This window comes from Palaemon carinicauda, chromosome 21, assembly GCF_036898095.1.
Source record: "Palaemon carinicauda isolate YSFRI2023 chromosome 21, ASM3689809v2, whole genome shotgun sequence".
In the NCBI taxonomy this organism is placed as follows: Eukaryota; Metazoa; Arthropoda; class Malacostraca; order Decapoda; family Palaemonidae; genus Palaemon; species Palaemon carinicauda.
Window position 1 is genome coordinate 125,866,132 of NC_090745.1, and position 13,274 is coordinate 125,879,405.

Consider the following 13,274-nt stretch of genomic DNA (forward strand, 5'->3'; position numbering starts at 1 on the left):
CCGATGTATATTTGCACCGACTCGCTGGGGTGCCCATTTAGCTCGGAAACGTTTCCTGATAGCTGATTGGTTGGAAGTGTTTTTGTCCGAATACCATCATTGTTTTCAAATGATTACCAAGTAATGGGAATCAAAACTTATTTACTAATGTAAATATCTCCCATAGATATAGGTTTTGTCTATAAATAATGTTAAGTAAATTGATGTATTATAAAGTATCGTGATGGTAAATCTAAATTTAATAACACCTGCCGAAGTCAACGACAGGAGCTTGTTTTCTGATGCACGCTGCATAATTTTGTTACTTTTCACATATTTCAACACAAATTGAGACAAATTACACTAAGAATAAAAAAAAACATATTATTGTAAACTTACTTTGAATACCAGAATCTACTAAAAACCTGGAATTAATAAAACAAACTATTGGTGAAAATAGTGGTTATGTAAAAGCAAGACTCACTTAGAGTGGGTCCTGGGTAAAACGAACATTCTACTGTACTGTCAAACACCAAAGAGGGAATGGAAGGGAGATTGTAACTCGGCGGTGACTTGTTAATTGTAATTTTTTTTTTGCAATTTATGCAACACTACAGTATCCTCAAACCGAGAATGTTGCTGTTAATAAAATCTAAACCTTTAAAAAAAAAACAATGATTAGCCCCTTTTTATACGGACTTATATCATAGGTCTCTGATGTACAGTAAGTCTGTATAGAAAAGGGTTTTTTATTTTTTTCGTAAAAGTTTAGATTCTAGTTCATTGTGTAAAATATGTAGCTTGTACACATGCTAAATAAATCAGTGATGGCACACACGCATTCATATGTGTGTGTTCCAACATCTCGACTGACGTCTCTCTCTTATCCCTTTTTATACGACTTACATCAGAGACCTATGATGGAAGTCCGTATAAAAAAGGGTTTGGTATTTTTTTTCGTAAGTTTTTAGAATTTATTGATAGCAATATTTTACGTTGAGGATACTGCAGTGTTGCATAAATTGCATAAAAATAACAATTAAACGAATTCATAATTTCACCGCCGGGTTACAATCTCCCTTCCATTTTCTCTTTGGTGTTTGACAGTAGAATGCTCTTTTACCCAGGACCCACCCTAAGTGAGTCTTGCTTTAACCGAACCGCTATTTTCACCATGAGTTAATTTTATCATTTCCACGTTTTTAGTAGATTCTGGTATTCAAAGTAAGTTTATAATAACATGTTTTTCTTTATTCTTGGTGTAATTTGTCTCAATTTATGTTGAAATATATGAAAAGTAACAAAATTATGCAGCGTGCATCCGAAAAAGAGCTGCTGTCGTTGACTTCGGCGGGTTTTGTTTTTAAATTTAGATTTACCATCACGATACTTTATAATATATCTATTTATTTAACATTATTTATTGACAAAACCTATTTCTAAGGGGGAAATTTAGATTAGTAAATAAGTTTATATTCACATTACTTGGTAATTATTTGAAAATAATGAAGGTATTCGGACAAAAATATTTCCGACCAATCAGCTATCAGGAAACTTTTCCGAGCTGAAAGGGCACCCCTGCGAGTCGGTGCAAATATACCTCGCTAAAAAAAATTGACTATAGTTGTTCCAACAGGGAAAACAAAGCCTTGTTTATGGTCTTTTTATGACATTTTATACCCGTAAATCTTCTTAGTTCGTCAATCCATCGTCTTCTCTTCTTCCTTCCCATGCTTCCTTTGCAATCGCTAGGGACCCATTCTGTTTTTCTTAATGTTCATCTATTATTATTATTATTATTATTATTATTATTATTATTATTATTAATAGTAGTAGTAGTAGTAGTAGTAGTAGTAGTAGTAGTAGTAGTAGTAGTAGTAGCAGCATTTGCCCATTTCCATGTCCATTTCTTTTTCATAGCAACCTTTATGTTTTCAAATGTTTGTGGTAGCCTTTTTTATACAAATTCATGTAGATGTCCTGATAATAATGTACCTTGTGGCCTTCTGATTCTCTACTGATAAAGTTGACAGATTGATATAATGCTGTCCGGCAAACATTCAATATAAACAATATCATCGGAGGAGAATAATTACATAAATATTTCAGCAATTAATAAATTATCCGATGAGAAAAGAAGATGATAATTTACAATTCAATGTAGATGTCATGAATCACTTTCCAACTTTATTTAAATAGAAAAGAAAAACATTTTGTCTATTCCACAATCGGTTAAAATCTCGGAAATATGTTTTGAAATTATTCACTATTGTTCTGCTGAGCTTCTCAGCAGTATTCCACAATTACTTTCCTGACAAATTTGTAAAAGGTCAGAAAAGTCCGACGCTTAAATTTCCTATAATATTTTGGAATGCGTGTTGGGTCCATTACCACAATCAGTAATCTGTTGCTTTGGTAGTAAAATATCCGATCGCGAGGGGGGTTCCTGCGAACAACAACAACAAGTTTTTTTTTTTTTTTTTTTTTTTTTTTTTTTTTTTTTTTTTTTTTGTTTAAGACAAAGCCCTAAGATGCCCGAAAGTGAAATTGAAATGTGGGCTGCGTATAGTGGCCGCATTTGAAAGCTTGGTAGATAGAGTAATATATTATTTGTACCTTCTGAATTTCTCAATACCTAACGTTAGTATTTTCATGATTCAGGCCATTTTTGGTCGATAAATGAAATTCAATAATATACTTAATGTTGTCACCAGTCTTAAAAGGGAATTTGAAAAATATATTTATTGGCTGCTTTTCTAGAAAGTTATTTCTTTAAATCTCAGTCTCGTTTTTTTCCGTTAAGATTTGTGTAACAAGAAAGAAAAGAGAAAAAATAGTTGAATATTGATAAATTAATAGTGTGCTAGAGATTTTTCTCGAGCGTTGACTAAATACGAAAATAAAGAAAATATTTGTAATTAACAGTATCTGTAATAAGTAATTTCATAGCAACACAAGAGCTATAAAAACGTAAAAATATAGACGATATAAAAAATACGTAAAGAATATGAGGTAATTTAGCGGTAGTTTTGCAATCTCCTTGATTTCCCAAAGGACAATTATTCGTTTCTTTTTTAAAAGGTGATTGACGTTTATAACTTGAATGTGAAAGGATTTATTGAAATAATTGAGGAAAAATGACACCAACTGAAACTTCCAACTGATATGTCTTGACTGCTGGTTTCCTTTGATTATTCAAATCTCCTTTGGACTTACGAAAGGTCATAGTGTCATAGATGATTACTTATTCATTCCTATCTATTGCCATTATGTCAGTAATCCGATTTTCTCCGTGTCGTACTGCCATCAATATACCTCACGCGGTGCACTGTAGACATTATTATAATAACCAACTCTACTAAATTGTTTTTAATGAGGTGCATTTGCACCGACTCGCAGCTGTGCCATTTTAGCTCGGACAAGTTTCCTGCTATCTGATTGGTTAGAATTATCTTCTCTAACCAATCAGCGAGCAGGAAAATTTTCCGAGCTAAAAGGGCACTCCTGCGAGTCGGTGCAAATCTGCCTCACTAAAAAGAGTTGACTATAGTATTCCCAATTACAGAACTTAAAATCTAATATATTTGATTCACTGGAGGTAAAGGTTGAAATATGCTGGATTCCTGACATGTTTGAGTTCATGGAAATTAAAAAATGCAGATGTCGCTGTTAAATTAGTAATGTATTTATCACAACTTGACATGAAATTCCTCGTTAAGGATTAAGTAACCACAGTAAAAAATTTGATTGTAATTAAATGACAAGCTTATCTCCCCTGCATAATAAAGAGCAAGGGTCTGGTTTTACATACACACACACACACACACACACACACACACACACACACATATATATATATATATATATATATATATATATATATATATATATATACATACATACATACTTATACTTACTCGGGGTCTCCCTTTCCATCGTGTAGGGGGTGGGACGAGGAAGTAGTCATACCATGGGGAGAGGGGATCCGTGTGCGTGTGTGTGCTTATCTATCCAAATATTTAACCGTCCTTTTTGACGAGTTGCTTACACTAGTGTGGAATAATGAATAAAAAAAATAAATAGAAAGAAATAAAACCAGTTTCCCCGTGGCAGTCTTGACCCCAGAAGGACAAAAGAACTGAAGTCATTTTATCCAGATTGTACATCGGTTTTCAATGTACATAACACATGAGATAGTTGCCAAGTGCAGTGATTGTGACGTGGTATTAAACATGAAATTGCTGTATTCTCTTGATAATACAAATAGATTCATGTTTTAGTCAGAAAACTGTCTGGGACTTGGTCTGATTTTTAAGTTTTTTTCCTTAGAATTTTAAAGTTTTTGAGAATCACAGGTTTGATGAGAAATTTTAATTTTTATTCATAGCAGTTCCCTATGAATTGTTTCTTTTTTAAGGTACAGATTTTTATTATTCCCTCTCGAATTTATTCTTGCATGCTCTGTAAATGAAACCATAAGAAAGATTACTCGAGGGCCATATGTGGATGAGATCATGATGAGGGGTAGATGGAGATGGTTTGGGCATGCTCTTTGCACTCCCTGGGAGAGATTAGTTCACCAAACGTTCAGCTGGGCTTCACAAGGAACTAAAAGAGTTGGAAGACCCAGGCCTACATGGCTGAGGACTATGAAGCTCGAAGTAGGAGATGATGAATGGATACGTATTGAGACGACTGGCGAAATCAAACCGAGGACCGTTGCGTTAATAGGCGTAGGAGGAGATGATGAGCTATGTAAAGGTCAAATTCGATATATTGGGCAATGTAATTTCCTCCATTTTGATAATAATAATTAAGGTTTGTTTGGCCCTTATCGGTGCTTGCTTTATATCCCTCTACCTTACTTCAGTCTTCACTTCCTTTTCTTCCAATTTGCTGCCCAATATGACAACTTTAACTTCATTGTAACAGCAACTTTTTCCCCAAATTGCCCTTGGACGCTGAATGGCCCGTCAGGTCCCAGTACCGGGCTGCGTAGCCCAAATTCGTAAATTCATTCCAAAGGATTACTGAATCTGGACTTGCATCTTCATATATTAGCATAATTTGTAGTAGTAGGATAATTCACTTGACTAATACAAGCATTACCTGTGTATACCTGAAAAGAGTCGAGGGTTTTTTTTTTCTGGCATTTTGGATAGAAACAAAATCCTTTTTTATTAATCGACTTTTTTTATTTTTTACTTTAACAAATTACCAATAGTAAGATATTTTCCTCATTTCTTCTCTATTTGAAGGAACAGCACAACATCTATCTCTTCCTTTTGGTTGGCTTTGATAAGAAATGTATGATATAAGAGAATGGCAGGCGTAGTAAAGATTACAGAGATAATAAGTGTCACGACTCAGATGGTGTGGGCATGTGTTAAGTATGGATGGCTGGGAGGGAGTGAGGAGAGTCTGGGAGGAGCCTATTATGAAGAGAAGATGAAGAGGGAAGCAGAAACTAGATGGCGAGATAAGGTGAAAAATGATATGGAGAGAATAGGTTTGGCGGAAGAGGTGGCCTTTGATAGAGGGCATTGGAGAGGGTGCATCAGGCAACCGACCCCTTAATGTAAGGATAGCGATGGGAAAGAAGAAGATGAGAAATGTATGGTATGCCAGATTTTAAAGAATATTTTGATGCAATTGTTATTTCTTACATTTTTTTCATGATATTCTATTTATTTTGGTATTCGATGGAAAATCTATTCGTCCATTAATCAATGACGGGTAGAGGAGAATGAAAATTAATGTCAAGGTCATTAGTCACAGTCAAGGCCTGACGAAAGTGGAGTCATTAGTGATCTTAAGGAGAGGTTGAATCATTTACTTGTCTTAGTAATAAATGATGGGACATTTGAATAGAAAAATTACTTTTTTATTATTTCTCTTTCAGTTTAAGAAATTACTGATCAAAGATTAAAAGTCATCTGCGAATAATTATATAGAAAATGTATAATATATATATATATATATATATACAGTATATATATTATATATATATATGTGTGTGTGTGTGCATATATATATATATATATATATATATATATATATATATATATATATATAATGTGTGTATATATACATATATATAGTAATCTTATATATATGTATATATATACATACGTACACACATACATAAATATATATACGTCGTATATATATATATATATATATATATATATATATATATATATATATATATATATATATATATATATATATGTCATCCACGATCATTTTTTTATATGAATCGTCTTTAAACTGTTCATTTTTTATAAGAATCATCTTTTAAAAATGTGTATAAAATCAAGTGACTGAGATCGGCAGTATCTGAATCAGCGAAATATATATATCACTTTATGACCCGTGAGCGAAGTTCCTGCACAGCCAAATTTACTACATATTCCTTCAATAGAATGATATAATGATATTGCATCTGAAAGGGCCACCCGATATGATTTATCTTGTTGTTCTTTTCTTTATTTCCCGCGATAGTTTCCAACATGTTATGGAGTTAGTTGTTTTATGTTATGTTGATTTTATTCAACATTCGCCTCAGTAATTGCTGTGGATGTTTCATGTTATGTTGCTTTTATTCAACATTCGCCTCAGTAATGTTATGGATGTTTCATTTTATATTGTTTTTATTCAACATTCTCCTCACTAATTGCTGTGGAGGTTTCATGTTATGTTGCTCTTATTCAACATTAGGCTCAGTAATTGCTGTGGATGTTTCATTTCATGTTGCTTTTATTCAACATTCGCCTCAGTAATTGCTGTGGATGTTTTATGTTATGTAGTTTTCATTCAACATTCGCCTCAGTAATTGCTGTGAATGTTACATGTTATGTTGCTTTTATTCAACATTCGCCTCAGCAATAGCTGTGGATGTTTTATGTTATGTTGCTTTTATTCAACATTCTCTTCTGTAATTGCTTTGGATGTTTCATGTTATGTTGCTCTTATTCAACATTCGCCTCAGTAATTGCTGCGGATGTTGCATGTTGTTGCTTTTATTCAACATTCGCCTCAGTAATTGCTGCGGATGGTTTATGTTATGTTGCTTTTATTCAACATTCGCCTCAGTAATTGCTGCGGATGGTTTATGTTATGTTGCTTTTATTCAACATTCGCCTCAGTAATTGTTGGGGGGTGGATTTTACAATATTCAAGTAATTATTAAAAATAAGAGTGAAAAAGAAAGCCTATTTTATTCTTTCCTGCTAGCAGTCCATCTCTCTACCTCTGTATGTAGTTTGATTATATTCTGGAAGACCTATGAATCGTGAAGTAGAGATGATGAATGAAGAAGTATTTAATTAAAATCTCAAGATAGAGACAACTGGTGAAGTCTAACCGAGGCCCTTTGCGTCAGAAGGCGTAGGGGGAGATAATGATGAAGATGTTTTTTTCAGCTTTCCTGTTTATTATTTTTTAATAATTTCATGACTGTATAATGCATCTAATTAAGATACCTAGTAATGTAGAATTTTTAAATTTACTGCTATACGATTTTCCCCTCTTTTTTTCAACTTCTACTTCAGCACCTTTTTCTCTTCAGTTGCTTAATTTAGTATTAGATAAGACTTGTCACTGCAAAGCAACTCTGTATTGCACTTTAAGTTAATCATATACCCCAGCGTTGATTTATAATTAATGCTGCGCTGTTGTTGACTGTCGAAATTAATTTTTCCTGAGTTTGTAGCTTTGATTATACATTTTTTCGTTGAATTCGGCATTCTTAATTGTCCTTGAATTCAGAGACAGATATTTTATGTTATGATAAGAATTAGGCTTTTTATGATTGGATAAGAATCTGGATTTTTATGATACGGTAAGAATTAGCCTTCTTAAGATTGGATGATAATCAGCCTTTTTAAGATGGGATGAGAATCTTTCCTTTTAAGATAGGATAAGAATCGGCCTTTTTAAGATAGGATACGAATCAGCCTCCTTTTCTTTAATAAGTCATGGCAGGAAAAAAACCTCTATGATTTTTGCATTTTATGATGAATATGCAAGAACATACTGTATGCATACCTAAGTCGTCATCGTCATCATCTCCTTCTACGCGTATTGACGCAAAGGGTCTCGGTTAGATTTCGCCAGTCGTCTCTATCTTGAGCTTTTAAAACCAATTCTTGTCCATTCATTATCTCCCACTTCATGCTTCATAGTCCTCAGCCATATAGGCCTGGGTCTTCCAACTCTTCTAGTGCCTTGTGGGGCCCAGTTGAAAGTTTGGTGAACTAATCTCTTTTGGGGAGTGCGAACAACATGCTCAAACCATCTCCATCTACCCCTCACCATGATCTCGTCTGCATTACCGAAAATTGAGTTCAACTTGATTATACCTTTTAATTTTAACCCTCCCTGATATTGCATGCTATTGGTTCATTCCGTTAAACCTTATTCATAAAGATCGGTTATTTTTTTACCGCCATACATCGGTGTTGATTAAAATATTATGATTTCAGCGATTCATAATACAATTTTTTATCTGGTTAGCATAAGAATAAACGTTCAATGTGGTTCTCAATTAATGTTTCTTTACCTTTTGAAATTCACGAGAGATTTTGCTCATTAAACGTTCATACTAAGGGGTTCATTTTAATGAAGTTATTATCTTGCAGTTATTAATTGTTTCTGCTTAGTGAATCGTAAACGAGAGGACTTAGTTAAGTATGGCAGTGGTTTTGTGTTAGTTTATACTGCGTTAAATGACTTTCAGCTTTTAATGACTGGGTGGAAAGCCTTGCTCATTCATTCCTGTCCTCATTACAGTTATTTTTATGTCTAGTATGTTTTGTAATTAAGCGCTTAACTTGAGTTTTCTTATTTTCTAAAATAAAAATTGTATTAGATAGACAATATATATATATATATATATATATATATATATATATATATATATATATATATATATATATATATATATATTTAAACTAATACGAGGTTTTGGATTTTTTAAAATTTTAAATCTACTTCACTGTTTTATTCACTTACTAATTAATTCAACATATCAAATAGCAAAACAATAACAGCGGAAGAAAACAATAGCCAGTAAACATAACAATGTATTTAAGATTAATGATGAAATATATATTTTGTAAGGTTCATAAAATTCTCACAGTTCGCCTATTGATAGTTTTTTATACGAAATATTAAAGTAATATAAGCCTGGGATTCTCGTCTCTATGAGTTGAGACTCAAATAAAGACGAAGCTCAATGCCGAATTTCGGTCAGCCATAATTTTCATCCAGAATTCAGTTTTTATTATTATTATCATTATTATTATTATAATTATTATTTTTATTATTATTATTATTATTATTATTATTATTATTATTATTATTACTGTTGTTGTTATTATTATTATTATTATTATTATTATTACTATTTTTATTATTATTATTATTATTTTTATTATTATTATTATTATTATTATTGTTGTTGTTTTTATTATTATTATTATTTTTATTATTATTATTATTATTATTATTATTATTATTACTATTATTATTATTATAATAATAATAATAATTATTATTATTATTATTGTTATTATTATTATTATTACTATTATTATTATTATTATTATTATTATTATTATTGTTATTATTATTATTATTATTATTATTATCATCATCATTATTATTGCTTGCTAATTTACAACCATAGTTGGAAAAGCAGGATGGTATAATCCCAGGGGCTCCAACAGGGAAAATAGCCCAGTGAGGAAAGGAAACAAGGATAAATAGATTATTTTAAGAGCAGTAACATTAGAATAAATATTTCTTATATAAACTATAAAACCTTTAACAAAACAAGAGGAATATAAAGTATGATAATCAGGAACACAGTTTCTGATGATACTCGATCATCCAAGATTTAATTTTTTTATTTTCAAAATCATCAGCGTTGTAAAAGAAGTTAATATGTAGCCTCACAGCATGTGTCACTACAAAGGTATCTCCACGGTAGCAGCCTTAACCTATATTGTTAAAAATTTGCATTAAAAAGTCGTTAAATGCCTGGCATTATTTATTCCAGGATTTTCACTGTTTTAAAAACGAATATGATGACGTAAACGAGTGATAGCACTAGCACCAATCCGTAAAAGATAATAACAAAGTAAGATAAAATTACGGTCTCCCGTATTTTACTGAAATACGGCTAACAGTATATTTTTACGGAGAATTTCCGATTAAAATTACGGGGTTTTAACAGTGTAAAGATGGATGAATTAAGTCTGTCTGAATACTCGTGCAGTTTTTCATATATATATATATATATATATATATATATATATATATATATATATATATATATACAGTACTGTATATACGACACCCGTTTTCTATAAAACTCTAAAAAAGTTACTGAGCAAACTATTATCACATAAAAGTAATGTTTATCTTTACATGGATATTTAATATTTCAAAGCAAACCTTTTTCACCGGTCCTAACATAAAATAGAAAAAAATTTAATCTACATTTAACAGTGGTAGTATATTCGTACTTTGTCCATGCATCTCAGATACAATTGTTCAGTTGCCCTTTGAGATCCTGAATTTAGCAATATTTTTCTTACTCTTCATAATGATATATGTTTTTAGCTGAACTGATTCTTCCGTATTCTAAAATCACAAAGACTATGCTGTTCAATATATAATCTATGATAGGTTTATGAAACCTAATAATAATTTTTTTTTATATATATAAGCAAATCTCAGAATTCTACAGGGCAGATATTAAAACAAGTATCCAAAGTTTTAAAGGTGTCTCTAGAGGCACAAGTCTTCGCGTTATCACATAGTGTCTTTGGGGTATTATCTCCTTTCTCTGTCAAGCCAGAACCTGGGGTGAACAGGAAAAGGCTATTGATAACTCGACAGACTTTACTAAGATACTGTTTTTTATGTAGAAAAATAAAGAAGTTATGGCGATAGAATGTTCCCTATTCCCAAATCCACAAATTCCTTTGCAAACATGTCTTCGTTGAATTTAATGTTATTCCTTTAAAGAATTACTATGTATTGGGTATTGTAAAAACAATTTCTTGTCCGAGTAATGTCAAGTTTCTTTTCTTCTTCTTAGGCTTGGTGTGGCCTGATTGGTAACGTCTCTGACTAGTGTTTGCCAGACGGGGGTTCGAGTCCCGTTCAGACTCTTAGGTGCCTTTAGTGTTTGCAACCTTACCATTCCTGTGAACTCATGTTTTAGGAGTTTAGTGGAGCCTATAGGTCTATCTGCCGAGTCATCAGCAGCCATTGCCTGATCCTACCTTAAGTGGAGAGGGGGTTGGACGCTGATCATATAATCTATGGTCAATCTCTAGGGCATTGTCCTGCTTGCTAAGGCAATGTCACTGTCCCTTGCCTCTGCCCTTCATAAGCAGCCTTTAAACATTTAGATTCCTATAAAGAGAAGTAACTGTCTCTGGTGATGTACAGTATTTTACAAACGCCCCTTTCTGTTAATGAAGGGAATTCCTGAAAATGCAGATTTTATTTTACTTTCAAGACATTATTCTAATTCGTTACTTGAGAGAACATGAAAAGGAATGATTTAAAGAACTGAAGGGTAAATAGAAAATATTTAGGAAAAGATGATAGAGAGTTGAGGGAAGAAATGATGAAGTGGATTCCTGTGACTGAAAAAATGTAATTATTTTTTTAAAGAAGTTTCTTTGTGTTGAACATCTTATCTTACAGAACAATCCATTCTTGAGATTTTGACGGTGCTTTGCTTCAGTTATGGATTGAATTGTGGTGGCCCATGTGGTAACGTCCCTGACTGGTGAACGCCAGACTGGGGTTCGAGTCCCGCTACTCGTTAGTTTCTGTGGTCGCTACAACCTCACCATTCTTATGAGCTAAGGATGCGGGTTTGGGGGAACCTATAGGTCTATCTGCTGTGTTATCAGCAGCCGTTGCCTGGCCTTCCTTGGTCCTAGCTTTGGGGGGGGGGGGGGCGCTGATCATATGTATACTGTATATGGTCTAGGGCAATGTCCTGTTCGATAGGGCAATGTCACTGTCCCTTTGCGTCTGCCATTCATGATCGGCCTTTAAATCTTTAAATGCTGATAGAAACAAACTTCTATGCATATGTTATTGGGTAAACATCCTCTCCTTCTCTCCTTCTTATACAAAAGAGCAAAAACCAAAAAAATCACGAAGAATACATTATAATAATACTTAACTACTCATAATTACAGCAATGATGATAATAATAACCATATGTCCTCTTATACCAAAGTATCAAAACATCTTTGGACATAATGAATAAAAACTTGAATTTATTGTCAGCTTTGTGTTTTCAGATAAAAATACTGCGCAAAGGATATTTAGTCAAGAAATAAGATATGTCATATCTAAGGAAACTTGAATATTCAAAACCTTACTTTAGCAGTTTCTGCTTTGTAAAAAGTCCTATTAGATAGCATGAAAGAAAATGTTTTAATGAGAATCTTACTACCATAAAAGCTAAAGTTCCTGAATTTAGGATACTCTTAGTTGTACGGTAATGGGATTTCTCAGAATAATTCCCTCCGCCAACGAAGTTTGAGGAGGTTATGTTTTCGCCACTGTTTGTCTGTTTGTTTGTGAATACCTTCCTGACCACAATGTTACTCATAGAGTAGTGAAACTTTCAGGGATGAATTTTTATGTTAAGACGTGTAAGCGATTTAATTTTGAAAGTCTTATGTCAAAGGTCAAGGTCAAGGTCGAGAAAAAGGTTGACCGAATTAACCCTAACCTTAACCCCAAGTTCGCATATGGTTGTCACACAGACTTCAAATACGCCTGCTGTCTAAATTGATTCTGGGAAAGGCAAGCTGGTTTCGGGACATAAGATACCTTGGTGGAGATCTGCTCTCGCAAAGTGATTTTCTAGTTAGTATTTTAGTTATGTTTTTCACATTTACAAAAGTTATTCACGTTTTTCTTTTTCATGATCTATTGACGTTTTCTTTTCTTTTTATGTCACTCGGTGTGTACTTTTAAACTTTGATTTTTTTTTTTTAATATAGAATATTCTCGGTTTTGGCCACCATTAATAGCTTTGTAAATACGTACATTCTTCACACAAAGTTTCCTCTCAAGTCTTATTTAGTATATATATATATATATATATATATATATATATATATATATATATATATATATATATATATATATGTATATAATATATATATATATATATATATATATATATATATATATATATATATATATATATATATATATATATATATATATATATATATCTCGTCCTT